Source organism: Catharus ustulatus, chromosome 3, assembly GCF_009819885.2.
Source record: "Catharus ustulatus isolate bCatUst1 chromosome 3, bCatUst1.pri.v2, whole genome shotgun sequence".
Lineage (NCBI taxonomy): Eukaryota > Metazoa > Chordata > Aves > Passeriformes > Turdidae > Catharus > Catharus ustulatus.
The window spans coordinates 56629953-56656042 of record NC_046223.1 but is presented as its reverse complement, the minus strand read 5'-3'; the positions used below and the strand labels follow the sequence as shown (position 1 = coordinate 56656042).

At 40.6% G+C, this 26090-nt stretch overlaps 1 protein-coding gene across 1 annotated transcript in view; it reads left to right on the top strand.

Moving 5' to 3' along the window:
- Positions 1 to 20962, top strand: part of SCAF8 (SR-related CTD associated factor 8) — a 150949-nt gene extending 129987 nt beyond the window's left edge. Inside the window, exon 21 of the mRNA XM_033055703.1 lies at positions 20886 to 20962. The gene's annotated coding sequence lies outside the window, so the exon portion shown is untranslated. The remainder of the gene's footprint in view (positions 1 to 20885) is intronic.
- The last annotated feature ends 5128 nt before the right edge of the window (positions 20963 to 26090 follow it).

Genomic DNA, 26090 nt, shown 5'->3' with positions numbered 1-26090 from the left:
ATATGCTTTGGTTTTACAACCCCATACCCCTCTGTCTGTAGAGATGACATTTTTGAGTCAGAGACCAGACATAAGAGCTTTCAAAGGCTGTGTGTCTTAAAACTGGACAGAAGCCTGGCAGCTCTACCCACTGTAAACAACGTGTGAGTCTCATCATTCCCTTTTCTGCTCCCCCACCCAACCCAGGAAGATGTGCTCTTTGGAGGGCTGAGGAAGCATTCCAAAGAAACACTTGAATAAAAATGCTGTTTTGTTTAAGAAGACTTGTGCAAATGTGTAAATTCCTAATTTTCAACAGAAAAAGCTGTTGTAAAACACTAATTCAAAGCAAAAGCCAAGTGTATTGGTTTAGTTAGACCCTCATTGCAACACTTTTCATCACCTTCAGGTGAAAAACATTACGTCCGTATCAAAATATTGACGCTTGAGTCAAAAACTGGCCTAAAATGTTTTGTTGTTGGATGGATAATGCTGATAAATGTGTATGAATGGCCTCAAGATTGAAGTCAAGGCTTGAAGACAAAGCTGTGAGTATGGTGGCATTTCCCTCTCCATGCTGTGGTGAAGGCAGCCAGGAATGAGCTCTGCCTGTGGTTTGTGCCAGCACGGAGCACCGTGAGCATTGCCAGCTGTGCCAAGCCCAAGGTAATGGCACAGAGCTGTCCCTGCGGCTCAGCAGAGTTTATTAGCTTGGCCCAGAGCCATGCTAAGTGTTCAAAAGACTTTTACTTATCTCCGAGTGTGGGCAGGGATTTCTTGTGTCTGTTCAGAACAAGTTTGAACCTGCTGGTGTTATAACCTATAGATATATCCCGTGGATCTCTGTCTTTGATGAAAGGAAACTGGCATGATTTAGAATCTTGCATCTCTTTGACTGCCTTTGAGTTTGTTAATGATTTTTTTTTTTTTAACTTTGCAAAACTTGCCTCACTGTATAGAGGAATTAAAAGAGAAGGAATCAATTACAGAATCATTAAGGTTGGAGAAGATCTCCAAGATGGAGTCCAACCTTTGACTGAACATCACCTTGCCAAGACCAGAGCACTCAGTGCCTGATCCAGTCATTTCTCGAGCACCTCTGGAAATGGTGACTCCATCACCTCTCTAGGCAGCCCATTGCACTGCTCTACCTCTCTCAGTGAAAAAATTCTTCCTTTTGTCCCACCTAAATCTCTTCTGGTGCAGCTAAAGGTTATGTCCTCTTGTCCTGTTGCTGTTTCCCTGGGAGAAGAGGCCAAATGTCACCTGGCTACAGCCTCCTTTCAAGCAGTTGTAGAGAGCAGTAAAGTCTCCCCTGGGCCTCCTTTACTCCACACTGAAGACCCCCAGCTCCCTCAAGTGCTCCTTGCAGGATTTGTGTTCCAGACCCTTCACCATATCCATTGCCCTTCTCTGGGCATAACCTACCACCTCAATGTTCTTATTGAATTGGGAAAACTGAGCCCAGGATTTGAGGTGTGGCCTCACCAGTGCTGAGTACAGGGGTACACTCACTGCTCTGGTCCTGCTGGCCACAATATTGCTGACCCAAGCCAGGATGCCATTGGCCTTCCTGGCTAGCTGGGCACACCCTGGCTTATGGTCAGCTGGCTGTCAACTAGCACCCCCAGGTTCTTTTCTCTCGGGCTACTTTCCAACCAGTTCCCAAGATGGTGGCCAACTAAGTAAAAAATACCAAAAAAACCCACTTCTGTGCACTGTTTCACTTTCTTCATCAAGCCTTGTTTTTTGAGCCCTCTATATTTAGGTTCTGCAGTCTTCAGTATAAAGCTTATTGAAAACAGTGTTTCCACATGGGAAGGTTGGGAGAGGAGGAAATTTTGAAATGATGAAATCACTCCCTACCCCTTGTGTAATGAAGGGCTTCTTTATTTCCCCCACTACCTTGGTCTGGCTTGGAAAGAGCATTTGGAGAAAGATATGTACAATGGAATAAGCAATTTTTCTGGTGTTCATGTCTAGCCATTTTGTGCTTCAGGCCCTGTCTGCTTCAGCTGTGCTTGGACAGCAGGCTGCAAGTTCCTGTTGGAACAGTTGCCTGATGACCTGGAGAGGAAGAGATGCCAAGATCTCCTTAGCTGTACAGTGGAAAGTTGCATTGAGGGAATGGTAACTTAGAGCAAGTTATAGACAGAGGTGTCATCCTCATCAGGAGTACTAGTCAAAGGCACTTGAAGCCAAGAATTAAATGATGCAGAATTTATGTGTACTCAGGATTTCCCCTAAGATGACATGCATAAAGCAGCCATCTCCATGGTATCAGGAAGAGTTTTATTTGACATAGTTACCCAGGTCCTTGGTGTGACAGTGTGTCTCTGGTTAGGCAGAAGGCGTAGTGCTCTACATGGGGAATAGGAGGGAAGTTATGTTCCTGTCCAAAGAGGTGTTGAGAGTGAATTTCCCTTTTACTCTTCACAGTTTGTGTACAACTATTAGAGATCATTTCTGTGTGTATTTTGCTATGGTATCTAAGCTTCCAGCTCTGTAACTACACTCAGTTTGCATTTAGGTAGTGGGAAATGTTGGTTCCACAGTACACATCACAAAAAGTTAGAATAAATCACTTCAAAGGTTTGTTTTAAAATGGGGGGGACCTTCTCACCCAAACCTCCAAAATACGTCATTCAAGTTTGTTTTCAGAAGATGAACAAGGGAGCAGTGATTAACTGCAGTTCCTGCTGTCTTCCTGTCTAGCCCATGCAGCAAGAGGAGTAGGATGAGGTGTGGAGAGCTTGTGTCAACACTGCTAGTCACTGCCTTGTGGTCTTGGGGAGTAGAAAGAATCTTGGGCTAAAAACTGAGAATTTATGTGGGCTGCTGGTGTGCCCATGTGAGGAATGCAATTTTCTCTATCAACAAAAAATGTCAAAGTGCATGCAGGATGCTGTTTCAGAATACCTTACAGTATTTTGCTCTGTTTAATATTTTAAGGCTTTTACACTTTGGCCTGTGTTAGCATAAAAATAAGTACAGGACTATCAGACTTTCCCCACAGGACAAAAATTCCATTTTCCAACCACCTCTAATTATTTCCATTCTGCTGTCTGGAAAGGATCTGGAGACAATTTAGGAAACCAATTTAAAATTGACTTGGGAAAAAATCATTTACCCTCCTGAGCCTCCTTAGATGTGCAGCCAGTGGCATGTGATCAGTAGGAAATCTCATGCTCAATGATTTTGATGCTCACAGAAGGACTTTGAGGCCATGAAATTCAGCCTGAGAACTGATTACCTGTATGTGCAATTTTTGTAGACATGATGGACTGAACAGCTCACTTGTTGAAGAGCTTTGTGCGGTGCAGGAAATGACAAAGAGTCATTAAAAATAGGCAGAGGGTGGCTGTGCTTTTGGATATGCCTTGTCATGAGGTGCTTGGCCAGCCATTCCCTGCTTTCTTCCTGTGGGAGCTTGGGTGACGTTGCAGTTTCTGAGCCCAGCAGTGATATCTCCAGCCTGTAGTCCTGAGGATGCCTGTGGGTAGCATCTGTGGCTCCAACCACAGAGGGAGGGAGGCACCAGGAAAATACATGTGCACATCTGGTACCAAAGCACTGCTCCTCCCGCGGCTTTGTGCGATCCTTGCTCTATGGATAGATACAGATTTTTCTTCAGCTTTTCTTGCATACCAGGTCTACATACATCATCCTGAATGTCTCTTTAATCCTATTAGGGCTGTGTTCAGCTGGGGTTTGGATTTGTCACTAATGAGCGCTTGAGGTTAGTAATTTTCAATTACACTTTTCTAGCTCTCAATTAAAAAGATGGTTGACATTTTATATGGAGAAGGTAAAAAAACTCTTATTTTTCATTTAGACTGGCTGCAAATTATAAAATCAGGACTCATGGGTGTACAAAATGAACATTATTGAGAAATGTTGTAGAAAGTGTGCTTCATGGTTAACATTTAGAATTTTATTTTAAGATTTTTTATGTGGTTTATGCTATGCTGGCAAATTGAAAAAATATTGGATCCTTATATGGAGAACCAACAATTTCCCACAGCCCCTGCTTTTACAGTGCTGAATGCATTTCATTTTGTGTGTGATTTTCCCCATTTGCCAACTGACTACATCATACAGTTTTTCTGGCATATTCTTTCTGTCTTATGACCATCAGCAGATATTTTGAGTAGCATATTATAAAGCCACAGATCCCTTTTGCTGCCTTGTATTTTGCCTGTTGCCACTGGGAATGGAAAATATTTTATTAATTTTGTGGCGTCAGATGAGGCTTCAGTAGAGTCTCTGTGCCTGACCCCAGCACCCGGTTCTGGTTTCCCTCCCTGCTGCCAATGGAGGGATGTGATGTGCCTGATGGTCTCCAGTGTGTTCTTTAAAAGTAGCACAAGGTTCTTCTGGAGAGGTATGAGGAAAACGTTTGATGCTTGTAAACGGTTCAAGATGCTCTGCAAATCCCTCAGGATGATCTAAGTGTCAAAGAGCTGGAGCTGAATTCGAGGCATGCTGCTGAAGTGGAGAATAACTTGAGCAAGGAGAAGATGGGACCAGGCAGAGGTCTGGCAGTAGTGATTGCAGAGACATGGAATATTCTTGCACAGCAAACTAGTGTTTTATGGAAACACAGACTGACCACCAGAAACTGAATTGCAGAAATTGGGGAGAGTGTAACACTGCTGGGTGCTGCAGTTGTTGTAGGGCTCCATGAGGGTTTTTGCCTTCAGGTCTGGGCACTGGAGCAGTAGGAGGGAATATAGTGCATGTAAACTATCAGGCACTTCACAGCAGTCTAAAAATGTGTGGTGTTTAGGACATGGTGTTTATTTTGGGCAGCATTTGTAACAAGAGTAACATATGATTGCCTGGAGGCTGGTTCAAGTGGTGTAAAGTAAGATGTGAATGTGGGTTAGCTTAGCTTAGTGGGCATGGGGAGAGAGCTAACATGCTAATCATCATCCCTGAAAGCTGTAGCTCTCATGTGTAAGGGGCTGTTACTTAAGACATTGTGAGGGATTATCAATGGTAAAAATTGAAAGTAGTAAGCTTAGTAAGAAGTGTAGTCTGAATAAAAAGATCATCCTTATAGTCAGACCTCATAAATAGTAGAACATTTCTTTGGGGAAGGGATAAGAACCCTGTCCCTGGAGTTTAAATTTAGGCTAGGCAGGAGATCAGAAAATGCATTGCTGGGAGGCAACTCTTCACTGGCTGGATCAGGATTGGCTTCAGTGTTTGGCCATCAGCAATGTTGTTATTGTGAAATGTTTCCTGGAATGATACATGGCAGGGGGCTGGTACCATGAAACAGTTTAGTTTTTGTTGGTGTAGTTCTAAGGGTGAAAATATCTGTGATGAATTGTCACTGTCAAATCTCTGAGCCAGCATTTTTATTAGAGAGCATGTCCTGCTAGATGTCCACGTGCGCAGTTATCTCTGTGGGAGAGGGTGTCACCCAAGGCTGATACTGATAGATCATTCACTAAACCCTGTATTGTAAATGACACTGTATTCAGAGCTAAGAACAGGTGAAAAGGGTGGGGTTTTATTGCTACTTTTCAAGTTTGACTTTAGTCAATTATGTTTGTTCTCTTGCACTTTATGAACGTTAAGTCCCAGACATAAAGGAGGGGATATATTCCATTTGCTGAATTCAAACTGATTCTTGATCAGTGGCTACTTCTTATTCATATAAAACTGGTGCAGAAATTAAGAATTCCAGCTTGCCAACTATGAAGAGTAACAAATGGGGCTAAATCATCAAAAAAGTGTCCACATTATTTAAAATACTTACATTTACTACTACTTTTTCCCCACCACAAAATCATAATACAAGATTTTTCCAGTGTTTGAGCTGTGCTTGACCAATAAGCCTATTTAAATATTTTGTTTCTTTTAAAACAATTTACTTCAGTTTGGAAGAGTGCTTTATTTTCTCTGGCCCACAAGCTGACTTTTTTTTTATTTCTTGCAGTATTTTGTATTTCAGTGGGATTTGTGTGTTATAGGGAGGACACTCTCCCAAATAAAACTCGTTTGGTAAATTCCAAGCAGCTATGCAGAGTTAACTGGTTTTGGATCTCAGGATGAGAGCTTGACATTAGCATTTTGTTCACTTGTATTCTCTATATCCTCTTGAGATAGGAAATTCTTTTTGTGCAGTTATCTTCCTCAGACAAAGACCTTTTCATGTGGAACTTTTATGTTTTGCTGTTGGCTTTTTGCTTTCATCCTTATGAATTTCTTTGTAGAATTGTTGTAGTTGAGGTTGTTTGTAGAAACTGAATCTATAATACATTAATTACCATATTTCACTTAGTATTATGGTACAGAGATTATTCACAATTCTTCATTATTGCTTAATTTTTTTCCATTCATTATTGGCATTTTATAGTAAGCGTATATATTATTTTATTTATTCTTGTATGTATTATTTATATATACAGTTTTTTGTATGTATATATATATATAAAGATTTGCAGAGAAAAGATAGGAATTATTAAATGGTCTCTTTGAAAGTTCATGGGAAGTTTATGGAGAAGCCATGTCTGTAAAGATGCACTGAAGTTCTCTCTACTCAATCTTATCCTGGTTCCTGCCGTGTTTTCTGAACTGGTTTTGGATCAGGAGCCATAATCTTTGAAGCTTTAAGCCCTAAATCCTGAAAAGCTCCAAGTTTGTGGTTTAGCCATGTGAGGTCTTTGCTATCACATGGATAATAGGCATTCCCTTTTACATTCCCCAAGTAAAAAGTGAATCAACTAGAAGCATGTTTGTACTAAGCCACATCAGAGTTATCCTCTGAATTAAGGCTATATAATAGGTCCTTTAAAACTAAATTTGTACAAAAAGGTCTGAACTTTTTGTTGTTAGTTCAGATATAATTTGACAGCTCTAGTTTCATCACTATTAAATTTACAGTTTTATTTTATCTGTATGAATTGGAGTGCAGTTAATTTGTATGCAATTTTATATACCACTAAAATCTTCCATATGGAATTTAGATTAGATAAGGTTCCAGGAAATGAGAGTCTTAGACGTGAATGACTGCAAACACGCTTAAAAGAATTATTCTGTAAGGATTAAGTAACGTTTAGAGTTAATTATCCTGATTTTTTTTTCTGTTACAGGGCTCAGCAAACAGTGTAATTTAAGTTCTAAATTCGGATGCCTATCATTATGAGAATTTGCTGACTCATGGTATTTCATGGGCTATGCTACTTTACATAGTAGTGCAATGGATGATGATGTGCAAAAAAGTCAGCAAAACAAGAATCTCTGACTAATAGAAGGCTACGGTTTTGATGGCAATTACAGTAATTTCACGACTACAAGGTGCACCCTTTTGACTAAAATTTTGGTCCAAACCCAGAAGTGTGCCTTATAATCTGATGTGCCTTATATATGGACAAGTTCAGAAATTTGCCAACCCAGAAGTGGGAACCCCGTGCCACCCCGAGCCAACCTGGAAATGCGAGCCGCGAGCAGGGGAGGGCGCTTGGGTCTGTGTTTAAAGGCTACACCAATCTGTGAAAAATGTTTGCAAATTGAGCACCTGCCAGTAAACCCCATGATCGCGCGATTCCGTTACTACTTCGTTACTTTGTTGCGTGCGGATGCTCACTGCAAAAAAAAAGTGCGCCTTATAGTCCAGTGCACCTTATATATGGGCAAAATTTCAGAAACTTGCCGACACCCGGAAGTGCGCCTTATAATCCAGTGCGCCTTATAGTTATGAAATTACTGTAATTGGTCTATGGTGCCTTTCTAGCACATCATGTTGTATTTTCTTGCCTCGGGTGTATCACAAGATGGCTGAATGTGGATAAATTAGGAAGACTGGCAAGCTGAAGCTATCATCTGATTTTTCTGAAATTGCTGTGGCTCAAATAAATCAAACTTTCTTTTTTCTTCTTGTTAAAGATATAGAAAATATATCCCTGTTCCCACCCACATTTGATATGTATATATGCAGTGTCTGGGGAAACTTCCCTTCTGTGCCTCTCGTACAAGTCACTGACTTCTAGAGTACAACTCCTCCAGAACAATTAATGAACTTTGGGTTTGTTTTTTTTTTAAAAACTTGATTATATTAATCCTTTTTTCCCCCTCTGTCACCATTGCCAACAAGAATTTAGGATGTTTTTTGTCCCCTGGTAATCTCGTCAGTTTTGAGTGGTTTTCAAAAGACCTCTGAGGACTTGTTCTGAATCTCCTGTCTTTTATGCCCTTTTGGTCATTGGTACATCATTCCTTAGGAATAAACCTCATCCAGAGGGCTCATTGTGCAGTTTATCAGAACCATTAAAATAACTAATAATGTGTAAAAACAAGTGGGTGTAGGTGGGGCTGGGATGTGGGACTGAGTGCAAAACAAAGTGAATTTCACTGCCAGGACTGACACATCTTTTGTAGGTATTCTAAATTGCTTTGAGAGGAAGGGATCATATAAAGTACCTTTCCCCTGGGCTTACATTCTGGTGCAGAGCTCATAAAAATCAATGGAAGTCTTTTCATCAGTCTCTTAATGAGTAATGCTTGCAATCTTCTTGTAGTGCCCAGCTAGGTACATGCTGCTTGTGTTTCTGTTGCAATTATGTAGAGATGATGGGACAATCACAGCTGAGATAAAAGTTCTTAGCAGTAGTAGCAGCAGTCCTGTGCCAGTGTCCTGGTGCTTCCAGCAGCCCAGGGGCTGGCAGGAGGAGTGTGAGTGGTGGTTGTGTGAGGCTGCTGGGCTTCACCCAGCCCTCGACCCCTTCTCACCCTCCCTGACTGCTCTCCTGGACTACCATCAACCCTGCCATCCAGGGGCTGGAAGGAACAGGTTGGCTGGGGAATGGTAAAATATAAAGGGAGTTTAGGAATCAAGTGGGGGTGGGACCACTCACATTTACATTAATTTTTGCACTGCCGTGATATGAATACCAAGTGTTTAAAAGGAATTAATTGGTTAAGTTCAAAATTCTTTATGTGCAGAGCAGTGTCTAGATGGTTTATAGCTGCAAGTAAGCAAAAAGGTTTACTTACCAAATTGATTTATATGTTCATTTATGTTCTTGAATATTGAGAACAGGGAGGGAATTAGCAGTGTTGCATGAGCTACACTAGCACATTTTTCACCTTATATGGAGAATTGCCTGCCACTTATCAAGCGCGGTTAGATGTGCTGTTATTGTCGCATTCCTTAAAGTTGGAAGAAATCGTGTTTCTCTGACTAAATATTCAACTCATAAGCTTATGATTTTGTTGTTTGAATACTCTTTTTTCATCCAGGAATTGTTGGGATGGGCAGTGCTTCTTGAAAAAATAGCAGCATGCAACATTTCTGCTGCTCAGTTGTGGAGTTCATTCCTTAGCTCGGGTGGAGAATCTTAGATGCTTGCAAGGGAAAATATGTTTCTGTTTGGAGTCATCTGGAGCTCCTCCTGGCTGGCTTCTCTGGTCCCGAGGAACACAACAGGAAGGAAGGTCCCAGGAAATGAAGGGAAAGACCTGCAAATTGTGTACACGTGGTATTTAAGGGGGTAGACCTCAGTTTTGTTTTTTCTTGATCCCTGCTAAAGATTAAGTGGCTAGTGTTTGAAACAGGCTTTTCATGGGCTTGTTGAAAGGATAGTGACTGGCAGCTCTTGGCTGTGAAGTCACTGACCTGCTGGTGATCTGGGTGTGAGATGGAATAAGTGGAAATATGGAGGTGGAGACAAATTGCTTGTGTAGTCATTGGTATCCTGGATTACAGAAGCCTGACAAAAGACTGAATACCTGAAAGATTAAGGTGACAATTATCAAATTTCCCTTTATGATAATGTGCCATTGATGGTTGCATTCATTGAATAACTTGCATTTGAAAAGTGGGAGATCAGGTCTGGTTTAGTGTAAATTCTTCAGATTAAAGGACTGCTTTCTATTTGAAGTGTTTCTGGGCTTGTGGTGTTCAGTAGGGCAGTAAGTCTCACCTACTGCTGCTTCATGGTTTTTTGGGTACCTAGACTATTATAAGGTTTTTAGTGTGTGCCCTGCCACTCTTGTGACTTGAGTTTGTTTTGTGATTGCAAAGATTTATCTATGGTACAGCTTGGGAAATGAAGTACTTCAAAAAGTAGTGATTAGGTGCAGTGGTTAGAAAACCTGGCTTAAAATTGCTCTTTCTGATTTCACTTTCATGCAGATCCAGAAGAGTTAACTGGAAAATTATACTAAGGTTTTTCTTTCTCCATAAAGGCAGTGTTGGCTGTATTTTTTTGAATAATAATACGTAAGGAAGAATTCATGAGCCTAGTAATGTTTGAAGCCAACAGAAACAAAAGGGTAGTTTATATGGCTAAATACTTTGAAAAACCAACATTTGAGACATTTAGCCAAATGGTTGCATAGAAGTATCCATGCAATTTTGAAAGGGTAGAGCAAAAGATACAGATTTTTATTTTCTGTTTTCCTGTTTGTGGTTTTACAATTCTTCCCCTTTTATGGTTCACCAGAATAGTACTAGCTTTCTTATCATGTATGGATATAAAAGAATTTAAAGAACATGTATTTATTTTTAGGACTCCACCCTTGGGCTTTGGATTTTGTGAACAGCTATTTCAGTAAATTTACATCTATATGTGGAAACTGGCAAATTGAATACTGTGCAAATCCACATTTTAAAAAAAGCAACTGCTATTACAGAAGGTAAATGATATCATAAGAAAGCCAAGTAAAAAAGATTGCATATTTGTTTGCTGCTAAAGGAGTGATCAATGCTTCCTGCTGGTTTTTGCACCCTGCAATTGGAGACTGTGGTGTGCAAATGGTTTAAATAATGCTGGGGTTTGTGTCTGGTTGGTGCAGTATAATGCTGGGGCGGAGGTGACTTAAATACACAGAGTGTGGGCCAATCTCAAAGCCCTTTCTCAGGCAGAACACCCACTGAAATCACATTTAAGTGTCGTCAGTGAAAGCTTTGCCAAACAAATCATTATGGATTTGACCCCAAAGTTATTACTACTAAATTTCATTTGTAAGCCTTTCATTATAGTGTTTTTTAAGAATGGAGTACTTGAATGAATCCTGGAATTCATTATAGGTCTAAGTTTTTTACAGGATATCAATTTCTTAAATTATATTTTCATAGTTTTCTTCCTCTTTGTTTTCTTTCTCTTTTTTTTTTTGTTGCTCAGAAAGAAGTAGAAGAGATACTCTGTGGCTCAGAATTATTTTACCTCAGGCAAGCAACCTACTGAGGTGCCTAGATTAGGGACTTAGTCTTACAGCCTCTCCATGTGCACAGTGGAAAGGGCTATATATCCAGAGGGGATTTTGCTCAGTGTCATCTTTTGGATGTGACTCTGTTATGCCCAGGGGTGGTGTAGGGTGCACTGATTTAGGAACCCAGAGGGATGTGGCTGGCTGGCAAAGGACCTCTATTATTTATCATGTGAGTTGTATATAATTTGTTTCAAAATTCCTTTTTAGGAGTTAGAAGGTTAATTTTTTGCTTGTCTTTGCTCCACAGATGATGAGGATTGGCAGTAGAGCTATGTCCTTTAGTACGGAAGGTCTCACATTGTGATGGGGCCTTTTTGAGGTCTGCAGTCTCTCTTGTTCTCTCCTACACTTCATATCTCTGGTCTTGGTCCCCTTCTGAAGGCTGCAGGTTTCATACAGATCTCATGAATTGTTTTGTGAGTCATGGTGTAGACTGATGAATTATGTGACCAGATGTCTGCAGTGCCTGACTGCTTGTAGCAGGACTGGCTGGACCAGGTGGTCCCTTCCTGGCTTCAGATCTCAAGAGAGGATTTTCAGTACAGAATCTGGATGTTTCATACTTTATATAGCTAAAACTGCAGTAAACAGCCTTCCCCTGTTTGAAATACTGAAGAACAACAACAGAAAGGGCAGGCCATTAGGGTTTTAAAGCTGTTTTAATGTCTTTATGCTTCCAAGTGTATTACACAGTGTTAGATATAAAACATGGTCGGTAGAGGTAGTAGGAACACCCTTAAGCACACCTCCCATATTCTAACATCATATTTTCACATATTTGTTTACTTCTGGCCAGCCTTCAGTCATTCAGACAAAAAATTTCCAGAGTGGTTTTTCTGCTTCAGGCAGAAACCTCTTGGAAAGATTTTCAACAGAAGAACTCCCAACTGTTTTTAAAAGAATGCATTACAGAAATTGAGAGATTTGTCAACTTTATTTATCCAGTCATTCCTTCAAAGCATTGTTATATCTTCAAGGGAGTAGAGGGGAGAGTCAGGGTAGTTTTTTCAGCCTGATGGAAATTAATACAGATCTACCAACCTGACAGAGTTGGCACAAATTGTTGTCTGCACGTGCTCTCAGGAACGGCATAGAGGTTTGCTGATACAATCACTGGATACTCCCACTTTATTAAATGGGCTTCTACCTCACCAGCCTCTGTCTGTGCCTGGGGTGATGATGATGATGGGTGGTATTGAACACCCAGATGGGTAGGTCCACAATTCCTGCTGCCTCTGCTTTGTTGGAGGAAAAGGTGTCTGGGTGTTTAATAGTCTTCCAGATTGATTAAAGCTTTATGCCAAGGCATACTTGAGGCAATTGAAGAACTACTACTTCTTTACTAATCATCATTCATGCAGTTAATTCCAATAAAGCTGAAAGTAGAATTTATACTTTAGTCCTTATACCACTCTTAGGAACACCAGTGTTGAGAGGTATGATGCCCAGAGTTTGGGAGCAAAGTTCAAAAAAGAACTTTTTTCTTCTATTTTTTTTCTCCCAGGTCACAGGAGACTCTGTAGGATTGTACTGATAATTCCTTGTTTCTTTAAAGGAGCAGGTGTTGGAATCATGACTTTCATAGAGGGGGTGGATCTCTCTACTTGATTTAAAAACAGCTGAGCATAAAATATTACTGGAGAATTTTATGAAGGTTGCAATAAACCAGCAAAAACAAGGATCTAATGCTTCAAACTGTTTAAGTAATCAGGATAACAGAGGTTGATGACTTGAGGGTGATGGCAAGACTGTCATGCCTTAGTTAATTCTGCAGGGTGGGAATGAAGTTGCTGCTGATACATCAGCATTGCTCCAGCCAGAGTCTAAAGGCTTCATAGAGTTTGGGTTAGGTCCTCCCATTTTCTTGTTCTTTCACTTTTGTAAGGACATTGAGAACTCTTGATTCTCCCCATCTCAAGCCCTTTTAAAATGTTCATCTTGCTCAGAAAACACAAAATACTCCTCCTAGTGAGAAGTGCTTTAGATCTTTGCCTTCTCAGTCATGATCCCTGAGAGGCACTGGGAGCATTTTCTGGAAGGGAAATTTTTATTTGCGCAAGTAGGGTGGAAAGGAAGAGGGAAGCACTTGCCAACCTCTAGTGTTGGCCAAGTTAGCAAGCTGAGAAGATCAGGATTGCAGCAAATAGGTAACTGTTTGCGGAGTATAAATGACGAGATTGTTCTTACAATCTTTCTGCTAATTTGTTGTGCTAACCCTGATAAAGAGCAATGTTTTACCACCCTTCAGACAGGCATTCACATTTCACACCCAAAGGTGCATGTTGCCACAGATGTCCTTGCAGTATTTGTGATTCACTACTCAGCACTTTCAGCCTCTTCGGATTATTAGGATAGTGTGTGAAGATTGTCCCTTAATGCAATGGCTACCCATCTCAAGGCACGCCCCCAACAAAACTGCCACTAATTAAAACTTGTGTGAGTAGAAATGTTGTCATCTCTGTCAACTTCAGTCTCTTTATTTTGAAGAAAAATGATGTAAAGGTTGTTAGAGTGAACTAAAACAATTAAGCAGTTCAGGACCCTGTGTTATAAAATGTTAGATGAGAGTTAATCAGTGTGACAAATTATAGGTTTGTCTTCCTGTCAGATGGAATTAATGGTGGGTGACCCAGGGAGTTTGGATGCTGAGGTGAGAAGAAGGAGCTCCAGTGTTTTGCTTTGTTTGTCTTGATGTGCTGAATTTTTAAAAAATATTTAAACAAAAGAGACTGAATTTGGGTCTATATTTCAGGTTAATGCTTTGAAGCTATTTCCCCCCATAATTTCTGTTGCTTTTAATCAATTATGAATGTTCTGATGTAAATGCAGAATTAAAATACTGGGCTGCTTTCTTGTGCATGATGTAAGGTCCAAAAATTTATACTAGATGACTGTTCTGGAAGAGGGAAAATAAAATGCTTGGGAAAATGTAAGAGAGTATTTTCTGAAGCATTCCTGCATGTGATCTGTAAAATGTAGATATATAATTGTTAAATATGGTGTCTATCACCAAATGTGAGTAATGAGCTGTTGATAATGTTGGTAGCATTACAGAAAATATGACGCTTGCGTTTCTTTATATTTAACTTTTTGCTGGTTTTTGTTAGCTTTGTTGAGAATTTCACAGAAATCCCCAGTTTTTTTCAGTCTTCAGTTCTTTTGAAGGGTGGTTTTTTGGACAGGGGGAGGCAGGGTGGTGGGGGGCATGGGGTTTTGTTTCTTTGTAGTTTTTAAAATTATTTTTTACTTTGGGTTAGTTAAGTGGTTTTGTTGGCTTTTTTATTTTTTTGGCCGTGAACATTACCAGATATTGTGTGTTTTGCCTGGTGTGTTCAGCCTGAGCTCTGACAGAATAATGCCACTGTTGCTTTAAGCCCATAGTGTTGCTTTATATAGATCTGGTCTGATTTATAGTGTTGCTTTAAATAACAATAAGAGAGCTCATCTCCCTTTCAGAAAAGGTTTATGGTCTCTGCCTGGCTAGGAGTGTTTATTTTTCTGAAGTTGCCTCACTGCAAAAATGTTTTGAAATTGAGAGTCCCAAGCTAGTGATGGGGTTTATGCATCTATTGCTTGTGCCCTATGCAGCTCTAATCCCTTTAGCACCAGAAAGCTGTGGTTTGTGATGGATCTCACATAGATCAGGCTCCATACTCAATTTCTCTGTTCTTTTCCTATTGGTCATCCTGTTTTCAAAACTATATCATTGAAGTGATCTATGGGTGTTGGCAAAATCATCAGAAGCCTCAGTAAGATTTAGTTACTGCTCTTAGTCCTTTGCAGTAACACAGGCTTATTTTCTTTTCTCCATAGCTGCTGATGAAATAACTTTGAAATAAACAATTTGAGAAGAAACCTTTCCACCACCATAATGGCAGATTGGGGATAATGGCAGAAGGGGAGGGATTCACAGTGGATTGCTTTTGGATGCTCTTAAAATGGCATGCATCAGCTTTCTTAAAATATAAATTTTAAATGTAAACCTTAAAATGCAACATCAGCCTTCTTGCTTGTCTTTTGCTGGAGCCATATATTGATTATGTATTAAGTTGACAGAGGCTGATGGAAAAATCCTTTCTAACCCTGCACCAGGAGTCTGTGGGGCTGTGCTGTATCCTGTATGTTAGTTTGCACTTTGAAAGTGAATAAATAATGCCAAGTATGGGAAGAAGCACACACAGGAGAAGAGATGAAATGAAGCATGTGATTTAGGACATGGAAGGGAAAACTCTGCTCTTCCCTTTCTGGCTAGCTTGGTTTTCTGGTCTGCCCCATGTCTGCCTTCCTAGTGTCACTTTGTGGTGATCAGGAGAAGGATTAGGCTGCTCCTAAAGCTGAGTCACCAACTCTACTTGCCACTTCTCAGGAGACCTTCCTGGACAAAGGGAGACAGAGCAGCTGGAGGATTATTTGCTTGAAATCATCTGGGGCTTTTGTTGCTCATACTTAGTAAGGAAATGATACCTACCTTGGTCACAGGGCAGTGGGCAAGGACAAGGTCATGATATGGGAATGATTTCTGTTCATGTGTAGAGACCAGAAGGGGATTTTCAGAGAAGGAGAAAAGCTAGCCAGTCCGTGAGGCTGTTCAGAACATCTGCAGACAGAATTGTGGCTTTAAGGGCAGATGAAGCATGACCTTTTCCAGACCAAGGGCAGTGTGAATTATGGTGCAGAGCTACAGTCAAGGAAGGCTTACCTGCTTTTCAGGGCTAAAAGTCTCATGATCAATCTGTAGATCAGCCTGTGGCTGGATGAATTTTGATGAGATCTTAAAAAAGAGTGAGGAAACCTTTAAATAAAATTTTCTCTTTGACGGTCTTCATAGGCGAGGACACTGAAACCACTGACTGGCTGGGAGTATACCTGGTTTCAGTTGTGGTATGCACTTAATGCTGTGCACATTCCTGTCAAGTATCAGTGTCATTTCTACTTCCTTTCCCAAGGCAACTAATTCAAGACTGCAGGTCTTTGGCAGAGCTTTGCAAATGCATATTGAACCGGCAGGCTTGGTGTGTTTATTCCGTAAAATTACAATAATTAAAAAAAAAAAAAAGACAAAAAAAAAAGACAGAAAAGTAGATGACTATGAAATTAAAGGCAAGAAAATGTGAGACTTCCTAGAGAATGAAGTAAAATAAATTTTATATCAGAAGTTTAATACTGAAAGCTTGGTGTTTTGTTGCTGTGTTTGGTGATTTTGCTCCTTCTTTTGAAGTTGAATAAAGAGGAAAGCAGTTTAATGCGGAGCTAATTAATGTGCATTTTTCTGGGGTTGAGTGAACTGTGTTCAGTCACACCTTCTTCAGGTAGCTCAAGTGCATTAATCAATGATCATCTTTCTAATTAAACTGCTGAGTAGAGAGAAGATTTAGAGGATGATCATTAGTTTTGTGTATAATAAGTTTATTAAGGGAAAGGAGTGTTAACAACATGTTCCTTTTTCTCATATGGTCAGTCAAAGGTTAGGAAAAAGGTCAGAACTTTTGTATGAATGCAAATAATCAACAAAAATAAGAAAAAATATCAAGTGCTTTCAGAAATATGTTTTGAAAATATAAGAAAGGTGGGGAAATAAATGCTTTGGATCATTCCAGACATACATATCTGCTTGGCTCTGTTCTGCATCTGACAGAGCAGTTAGGGTGGATTCTGAAACTTGGCTTGAGAATGTCAGACTTCCTGAACACTCAGGCACAGGGAAGTGAAGTCCAGCTTTCCTGGTGCCTTTCCTCTGCCTTCTGGGGAGAGCTGCATGCTGTGGCACTGCCCTGCCTTTGTGGGCAGGCTGAATGGGTGTACTCATTCAGTGGTCCCTGCCCCGGGACCAGAGGATTTGCTGTCCCTGAGCAGAGCTGAAGCTCAGTGTGTCAGTGGGCTCCCAGGAGTTGATTATGTGCTGAATGAGTGAATATACTCTGTTGTGTCCAGTGTGACACGTGCTGCATTTAGAGTCGTTCAATGGGGCTGAAAAAATTGCAGGAGTTATGTTTATTTGTTTTCTGTAAGCAGGAGCAGCTTTCCATGGTATTACATCTGATCTGCAGACTATACCCAGATTTCTCTAGGGGAAAGGGGAGGGGTAGCAACCAAGAAAAACACGTGGAGCAAGCTGATGGACTGTTGCAGAAAGCTGCAAGAGCTGCCAACAAGCTGTTCACCAGTGGTTGGTTGAACGTAGATGTCACAGATGAGGTTAAAATCTCTTTAGTGATTGACAAGGCAAGGTCTGGATGTATATCCTGTAGAGCTGTTTGCAGTGCATTTTATAGGAGGGTGCTGTGCTGTACATGGTTTGTCTACCAGTGGCTTGCCCTGGGGGGAACCACATGAATAATAAGCGTCACTTCTCTACTCCCTTCTTGCCAGACCTGTGGAGATTTGGTAGCAGCTCCCTTTTAACACAGGTGTACTGCAGCTCAAGGGAGTGGAGGTGTCTGTAGAGTTGTCTTCCTGAATCACTCAGTGGCTTGTCATTGTACACTAGCTTTAACCAGGGGCTATAGTTTATAATGAGGATGCCTGGCAACCCAGCAAAAAAACCCAAAAACCCCATCGGTTGGTGTTTGCTCCCTGCTTGTGCAGACAGCACCTGCCCTGAGTTTGTACAGCCCTTCCCAGATCACAGTTGAGGAAGTATATCTGGGACTTAAGTGTTGGTATTGTGTGTATAATGTAATTCACTCTTTGTTTACAGTGGAGCTGGAAGGGCCTTGGTAGCTTTGTCCTAAGGACTTTGCTTCAGTGCCATGCCTACTAGCCATTTGCTGGTGTTTATTTTTGTGTACCCCCTGTTCAGCAGGAAAACAAAAGTGTGAGTACAAGATGAATGACAAACCAAGGTTGTTACCTCTGTCTGAGGAGTTCAGGCAGGCCCTTGTCTCACTGACTCCAACAGTTACCATAGCACATACTGCCCAATCTAAGTTGTTAAGACTTTCACAGCTATGCCTACCTGTCTGTCCTCAACTAAATGACAGAGCCTAGGGTGTTGTATATGCCATGCTTAGTGTATGGGATTTTTGTCCTAGTTGGCAGGAGGAGAAATCTCAGTCTGGGATGTGTGAGGTTTATGTAAGTATTACATTACTGCTGTTCTTTCTTTTTTAGGTACTACTTTATCTCTTTTTTTTTTTGACACATGAAACAAGTGTTTTTAAAAAAATGATTCTTTCAGAAGTGCTTTGCCCTCAGTAGAAGTTTAATGGGAATCATTGGTATTAAAGACATATTGGTGGAAAGGAAAAAGAAAGGAGTATTGTAAGATCACTGATACAAGATGCCCATTTCCTCCTAGCCTGCTGGAAAAAGATACTTGAATGTGTAAAAGTCTGTGTGTATGGAGCAACATTCTACCCTATAGATTTTTCTTTTGTTAAGCTTTATTATTCAAGATTGTGCAGATCCAGGGAGATGGGTATTGCAGATCTGGCAGAGCTTTGCTGGGAAGTTTGTATTCACCATGGCAAACTTCCTTCAATATTTGATGGACTGCTTGTGGGGGAGCATTGTGACCTCCCTAAGAGGTAGCTTACTGGGAGGGCTGGAAGCACTTCAAAAAACTTGGCTCTCTACCCTGGCCAGGAAGGTTTCTTCAAACAGAGCAGGGCATCATCCTGGATGAGTGTACAAGTAAGACCTGACTGGCAGGGAGGGATTCTTGTGATACTTTGCTGTAAATCAAAGTATCGAAAGTATTATTGAAAGTAGTACACCATCTGCTTGCTATAAATGTTGTGTTCTTGTTTCTGCCTGTTCCAATGCAGATAGAAATGTTTAGCTGTACATTTACACATCTGTGATGATTGAGTACAGTGAGATCACCCTGACTGTATTAGCCAACAACTTGCTGCATCCCCCTATAGTTGTGGGCCAGCAAAAATCCAGGCAGGTCAGGTTTGCCCGTGAGGGCAGAGTTTAACTCTGCATTGTTGAAATTACACATATATTCTGACACTAATCTTACATTTAACTCTGTACTAGGTGTCACTGCATGTTTATCAAACCATTAGTAAAGAAACCATGTCTGTTAAGAGCTGGAAATGTAGTTCCAGCCAGAAAGGAAAATGCCTGAGCAGCACTCTTCAGTGAGCTGGAACATGGGAAGAAAAAGGGCACTTTTCAGTTCAGGGATTTTGCAGATGAGAGCAAGCTATTGCCCCGGGTTTTATTGATGGTGCTCAGGAACTGAACCCCATGGTGATGGAAGCCCTGTGTGGCTTTGAGGAGTGGAGCCATGCTGTGCCATTGTGTAGGAAAAGGAAGTATGACAAAAAATAGGCTAATAGCAGTGCTGTGAGCTTTGGGAAAGATGATATCTGTGACACATGGATCATGGCAGTGTTATCTGAATGCCATATTCATGGCACTTGCAGCCTTGTCCTGCAGCTCTTGACTCTTACAGCCATGATTACATGGATTTTGGTGGTTTGAACTCTGGATGTTCCATGTAGATAGATACACCTTTCCCCACCAGCAAAGCAGGTCTATGTAGTGGAACTTAACAAGTAGGGGTTTTTTTTGTTTGTTTGTTTTTTGTGTAGCAACTAAGAATCATTAGTTGCATTTTATTAGTTACATTTTATTACTCACATTTTCTCTTGGGTGTAACTTGCAGCCTGGTACTGCTTTTTACTTGGCTGGCCTGCTGTTAATTATTCCGTTTTGTGTGGTGGTTTTGCAGCTTGTATTATTTGCTATTTGGTTTGCATTTTATTTTAATAGAATAGCCTTTATTTTCAGTGAAGTCAGTTTTGGGATTTGCTCTAACTCCACTGCCTTTGGAAGCATGGTAAAATTCTTGTGTTCATTTTAATTATGTTATATGTCAGCTTAACCATTGTAGATATCAGGATATTTTTATGACAAGGTGCTTTGTGCTGTGAAGAAGCTGTTTAAAATCAGCTGTGCCAATTTGAACATCAGAGAAAATATTATAATACAGTCTGACACTTTGCAGAATGAAAATGACAGACTTTGTAGAGCATGAAGTTCTCCTTGCCAGCTTTTGGGAGCTCGGTTAGTCACTCTACTTGTTCAGTGCACAAACACTGAGGGTGGTTGCTGTCTATCTTAGCATTTTCAGGTGACGTGGGCAAAAAAGCACTGGGTGCTGCACATCAGTCTCCTCAAAAGCAGTGGCTGGCTTCTCAGAGCCTGGTGCAAGAGAACTTCCATGGGAGGTCTTTGTACCTGATGTGCAGATATTTTGCAGAGGTCCTGGCTGGGGTTTGATAAAAGCTTTAAATACGAACACGTGGAAACAGGCAATCCTGTTGTGGTACAGGCAGAGTTTGTGGTTAGCACCACAATTATGGAAAAGGGACTGTGATGGTGCTGGCCTGTTTCAAGCCACCTTTCCTGGTTGAGTGTTTCCTAGATGGAAACCTGGACAGCTTAACAACAGCTCTGCTTGAAGCACATGGTTGTAACATGTTGTTTTACTGGCTTCTATTTTGCATTTGTTCATAGAAAGAAGTTTTTAGCTGTGAGCAGTCAGTGCAGAATGTGTGAGGTATGAATTGAGTGGAGATGTTTCCAGCTGGTTTTTTTGCATGAGGGCTGTTGGCTTGCTCATAGGAGAGGCTAATAATGTAGTTGGCAGTGCTTCAGAACAAACCTTATTTCTGTTTTCTGTATCTAGGGATGCAAGTGTTAACAAAACAATTTTTGTTTTTCAGATTGCCAGCGCTGCAAGAATAGGGTCTTCCAGCAAGAACTTCTTCAGCTTGTGAAGCCACAAGGACACCTCACCCCCTTTCTGTGCTTTCACCCATGATGCAGAGAGAAAGAAGACATTTAGAGAGCAAATAAATTATGCAAGGTTTGTTTGTTTTTATTTTGTCGATTTGTTTATTTCTGAGTGGGTAAATTGCATTATGAAGCATTATAGGCCAAGAGCCAGATAGAACCAGGTTAAAATTTGTTTTAGTCCCTGGTCTTAATGTTTCATATTGGTTGGGTGTTTTTGAGGCTTTAGAATATACCAGTAGAGAACATCAGCACAGGGGGAAATGTGAACTATTTTTTTCAAGGCAATAATCCAAATTTTAATGCCTGTGACTTCAAAATAGGTTGTGTTTACAAAACTTCGGACAAGTCTCCAAATCTGTAAACAGCAGAGATGCAGTTTTCTATACTTAGCAGGGAAAGGGAGGGGTTTAGGCTTTTTTCTGCTTAGCTCACAAGAATGTTATGATGTGGTAAATTTATCAAAGGAGAGGGAATGGATGAGTGGTTTCTGGTGTAGAGTGCATTGTTCCAGAATTAGGCAGAAAATTATCAGCAAAGAGAGCCCTACTCCTGATGTCTCTCCTAAAGGACAGAGTGGCATTGCAGTTTAGTTCCAGACATCATCAGATGTCTGTCTGCTGTAGTTAGAAATGTTGTGAATGGCATGAGAGAGAGAGAGACAGGTGCTTTGGTTGAGGGTTTGAAAGACCTGGTGCAACTGAGCTTATGATAGGGCAAGTTTCCTCCATCCTGTTTAGTTTTGTCATCTGAAATAAAGGTTGTTTTAGAGATTTTTAGAGACTTAATCATGATGTTTTTTAAACAGGTGATGAGAGCATTTATTTAACTTTATTTATTAATGTTATTTTTAATTGCTTCAGCATTGTTTGCTGTTAATAACAGAAGCAACTTCACGTTGTTGTCAATACCATGCTATCTACTACACCATGTACCCTATTAGTTATCACAAAACCCAGACTTGTTTGGAGTTTGTAGCAGGAATCCATTGCACAACCCTGACAAAGCCACCTTTTTGGAAGTTTAGGCCTATGGACAGCTTGCACATCACAGGGAAGAAAAATGGTTAGACGTCAACACATCCTGTTCATTTGGATTGCCCAGGAGTTTGTCCGATGCGATCACATCCACTGGCAAGGAAAGCAGTTTCAGAGGGATTCAGGCTCATTCTATGCTAGGAGAGAATTGTTTTCTTTCCTGACAAAATACAGTGGGGCAAAATTGTGCTGAATAAACAAGGGGAACCTGTTGCAGGGTTTTTTCCCCCGATGGACGCATACCAGGCAGGTGATTCTTAGACCTGATTGTTACATAGTATTCAAACACTTAAAAGTTAATACCTGTGTACTCAGTTTACTTTGTAATCCACTCATCTCTTTTAAAGTCAGTACATAATGGAGCGTAACTACATTTTGTAACAACTTAGAGTTTTGCCACGTGCAAGGGACTTAGGACACTAATGCCGCAGAAGTAAATATGCACAAACTCTGTATATGCTGTTGTTTGGCTAGTGGATTATTTGGCCCATTCTTCTCTAAACAGGCTGTTTTTAATACTAGCTTATGCATTCAGGATATGTTATAAAATGAAAATGGATTTGGAGGTGTGATCAGTGTTCTGCTGAGCATGATTGCATCAGGTCTAGAAGATCTGAATTCTGGAGTTTCCCTCCTGAAAAAGGTAAAGTAATACAAAGAAATAACTCAAAAATAGTCAACTTCTAACTGATTTTGATTAAAGGACAACTGTGAAACTGTGGCATTGATTGATACAAGTAGACTATTCCAGTGTGTTGTGCCATTCTTTATTGCTGTAGGTTAAAAGTGTCAGTGAGATTTTATTCACTGCAGCACTCATAAAAGTTCTAATTTGTTGTATTAGTCAATCTTTTGGGGGCTTGTGGGGTTTTTTTGGGGTATTTTTGCATGTTTTATTAGCTTTGTTTCACCTGTGTTGATAAAAGAAAATACTGAACCTGATTCTAAAGTTTAATGACATTGTTGTCTGTTGGGGCATTTGTTCCTGCACATTCTCACTGGGGTCTGCTGGTGCTTTTTGCCATGTTTCAGTGCTTTGGGAGGGATGCACTGTTTATTCCCTTGCAAGTTCTTAATCCTTTTAGCAGTCACTATGTTTTGTTTCATTTTGTTTCATTGTGCCCACATGCAGCTTTTCAAAAAGCAGTGAAAACCCAGGGTGAGCTTGTCAGGGGCAGAAGGTGAATTTGCAAACCACGTGAAGGCATGCAGGACAAAATTACGGCATACAATTCCTAATGATAAACATACCAAAAGCATCCTAAAATTATAAAGCAGTGTGGTGCATTAAAGCTCTAATTTGCATTTTGGCAAAGGCGTAGCTGCATTTTTGGACTATCCCTTTAATTTGGTTCTTTTAATTACCTGCTGATGAGTTCCTGTGGTGGAAGCAGCAGGAGCTGTGCCTGCAGCAGTTTCCTGGCATAGTGGTTTCTATCAGACAGAGCAATGGGATTCCTAAGGTTACTTTGAAATCTGGGGTCTCCTGCTGTAAACCAGCAGACTGACACGAACAGGAATCTAATTAAAAAGGCCAAGATATTGAATAAAGCTCACAAATGCCATCTGTTCAGCTTTTCAACCTGAAATTACTGTATGAATTGCAGTAACAAGTGTGATTGTTCCTTCATTTTTGTAGCTGAATTTTGTTACAGCAGCCACTGATACAGAGTTGTGCAGGCTCTGGTAGTGTAGTATTCTGGCTAAGCATGTTTGGAAGATAGTGCTAAATTAAAACTTAATCTCATGAGGAAGGCATTGATAGCCTGCCAAGGCCTTGCACTCATTTACCAGCCTAGAGAATGCCTGGAAAGGGGCAGCACTTCATCTGTAGACTTTTGCAACAAATTGCTCCCAGGTTAAAGTGATTAAAAACAAGGCCTGATTATTATTATCTCATTTGCAAGTGAAAGTGTTATTCATATGGTTGATTGAAAGAAAAAATGCCAAACAAGTTTGTAGACTGAGGAGGGAAGAAAGCCCACCAAGTTTGTGATAGAATGATCAGGAAGCAAATCAAATGTGAGAAGAGCCACCAGTGTCTTGATGAAAACTATGGAATGGAGTAATCTAAAAAAACTCTCTCAGTAATGTACAATGTTGATACCAACACTGTGCATTTGGCTTTCATACAAAAATGAAGTAGGGACATTGCAGAAAGAAACTTTGTGGCTATTTGGGCAAGCCCTTGTGCCTGTTCAAGCATAGTATACAAGAGGAAGTGTTCAAAACAGTCTGAGGAAGCAGAAGAAAACATTGGTGTACTGATGGAAGTCTTGTGGTTAAGCACTGCCGTTAAGCACTGTATCCAGGAAACAATTTCTTATTGATAGGCAACAGTGGATAAACTCAGTAATTTCCTAAGAAACTGATTTCCTAAGAAATTCTATCTGATGTATGCACTTTTTGCAGTATTATCCCATAAGAAATATGTAAGGCCCTAAAGTCATCAAGGTAAGATAATATTACTGTCTCCAAAGCTAGCTATCTGTAGTTACTGCCTATCCTTATTTCCTGGTTGTACATTGCTTTCCCTGTTTCCTTGGTGTTCTGTGTCACAACCTAGTGCACCATGGCCTGCACATACCTGTGCACATCCACAGCTGACCCACGCCATCAGCAAGGTTCGCCAGCCCTACTAAAGATGACACTTAGAAGTTAGGCATGCCTGACAAAGTTTAGGGATGCTGACCTCCATCCACAGGGCAGCTCTCCCTGCTACATGTATCCAGTTTGACACCTCTGTGAGCCGGCACTGCTGACAGAGTGCTGGGATGAATGGATCAAAGTGTCACCTTTTTGCTGTGGAGCTGTTGGGATTGTGGTCCATGGACCATGGTACCACGGGAGAGGGAATGCTACTTCCCAGGGGATCACACAGGGTGTGACTGTGACCCCACTGGGATAATCAGCAGTGTGTCTGCCCTCACTCTGCAGCCAGTGAGATGTAGCTGATCCATCATTCTGGAGAGCGCATCCTCCCCTGCCACAGTGCAAGCTGGCAGGGGCGAGGTGAGTGTTGGTGGTGCAGCTGATACACAGAGAGCATTGCCCCAGCTTTCTCCTGGTCTTCAGTAGAAACAGTGGTGCTCTGTGTGTGGGCATGGGAGCAGAAGGAATATTTGTGTTTAGATTTCTCTGAGAGGCATTTTACTGAGGTCAGTGTTACTCTGGTAGTTGATCAGCACTCTGTGGACATCTTTACTCAGCGTTCTCATGGCTGCTGCTCTTTGTCTGCTCAGAGATGTACATCCTTGATTGAGGATGGGCTCTCATTTGGGCTCCACCATTCCTGTGTCCTGTGAAATCTTGCAGCATGATCTACTTGTGTATTGTCTTCTACCCTGATTTATCAGAGAGGTCTCTTTTTCTCTTAAAATGATGAACATCAAATATTCCCTACAGTCATCAGCCGAATTTGCATATAGAGTAGTCTCGTGTAAACCATGTTATACTTTCATATTGGAGAATGACATTTTAAAATCATTGACTGTGTAATACAGGATAATATTAAATAGAATAGCAAAATGATCTTGGAAATTGGAGATACAGAAAAGAAAATCATGGGTAGTGGATATTGAGAATCTTCACTCCAAACCAAGTCAGTATTTATTAGCATGCTTGTGCCTTTTAAAGCTTATATGTCTTATAAGAGTATTGTGGACAGTATTAAAAAATGTACAGGGGATTTCATTGCTCTAAAGAATGACATTTAAGAAAACATTGCCTCTTTGTATTTGCTATTGCAAGCAAACTAGATGCTTAGTCCAGTGGAAAAGTTTTTTGCGTTTGTGTGACTGAAATTTTGCTTACTGTTCTGTCTGCCTGTTGTTGGCATGGAAAAAATAATTATGGATTGAATTGAATAGAACAGGAGTGCTAAATTTGAATTTTTTATAAACCTAGTTTGAAAAAACTTTTATTTTTCAGAAAGGAAAATATAATGCGTAATAATTTACTAGTACTGGAGTTCACTGCAATTCCCTGTAGTGATGCTAATCTGATAGATATTCCTACAGTGTTGCAGAAGTTGGTTTTCAGGTGGCTGGGCCAGTAAATGTTGCCTCAGCTTATTCATTGAGACTTGTGTGAAAGCTC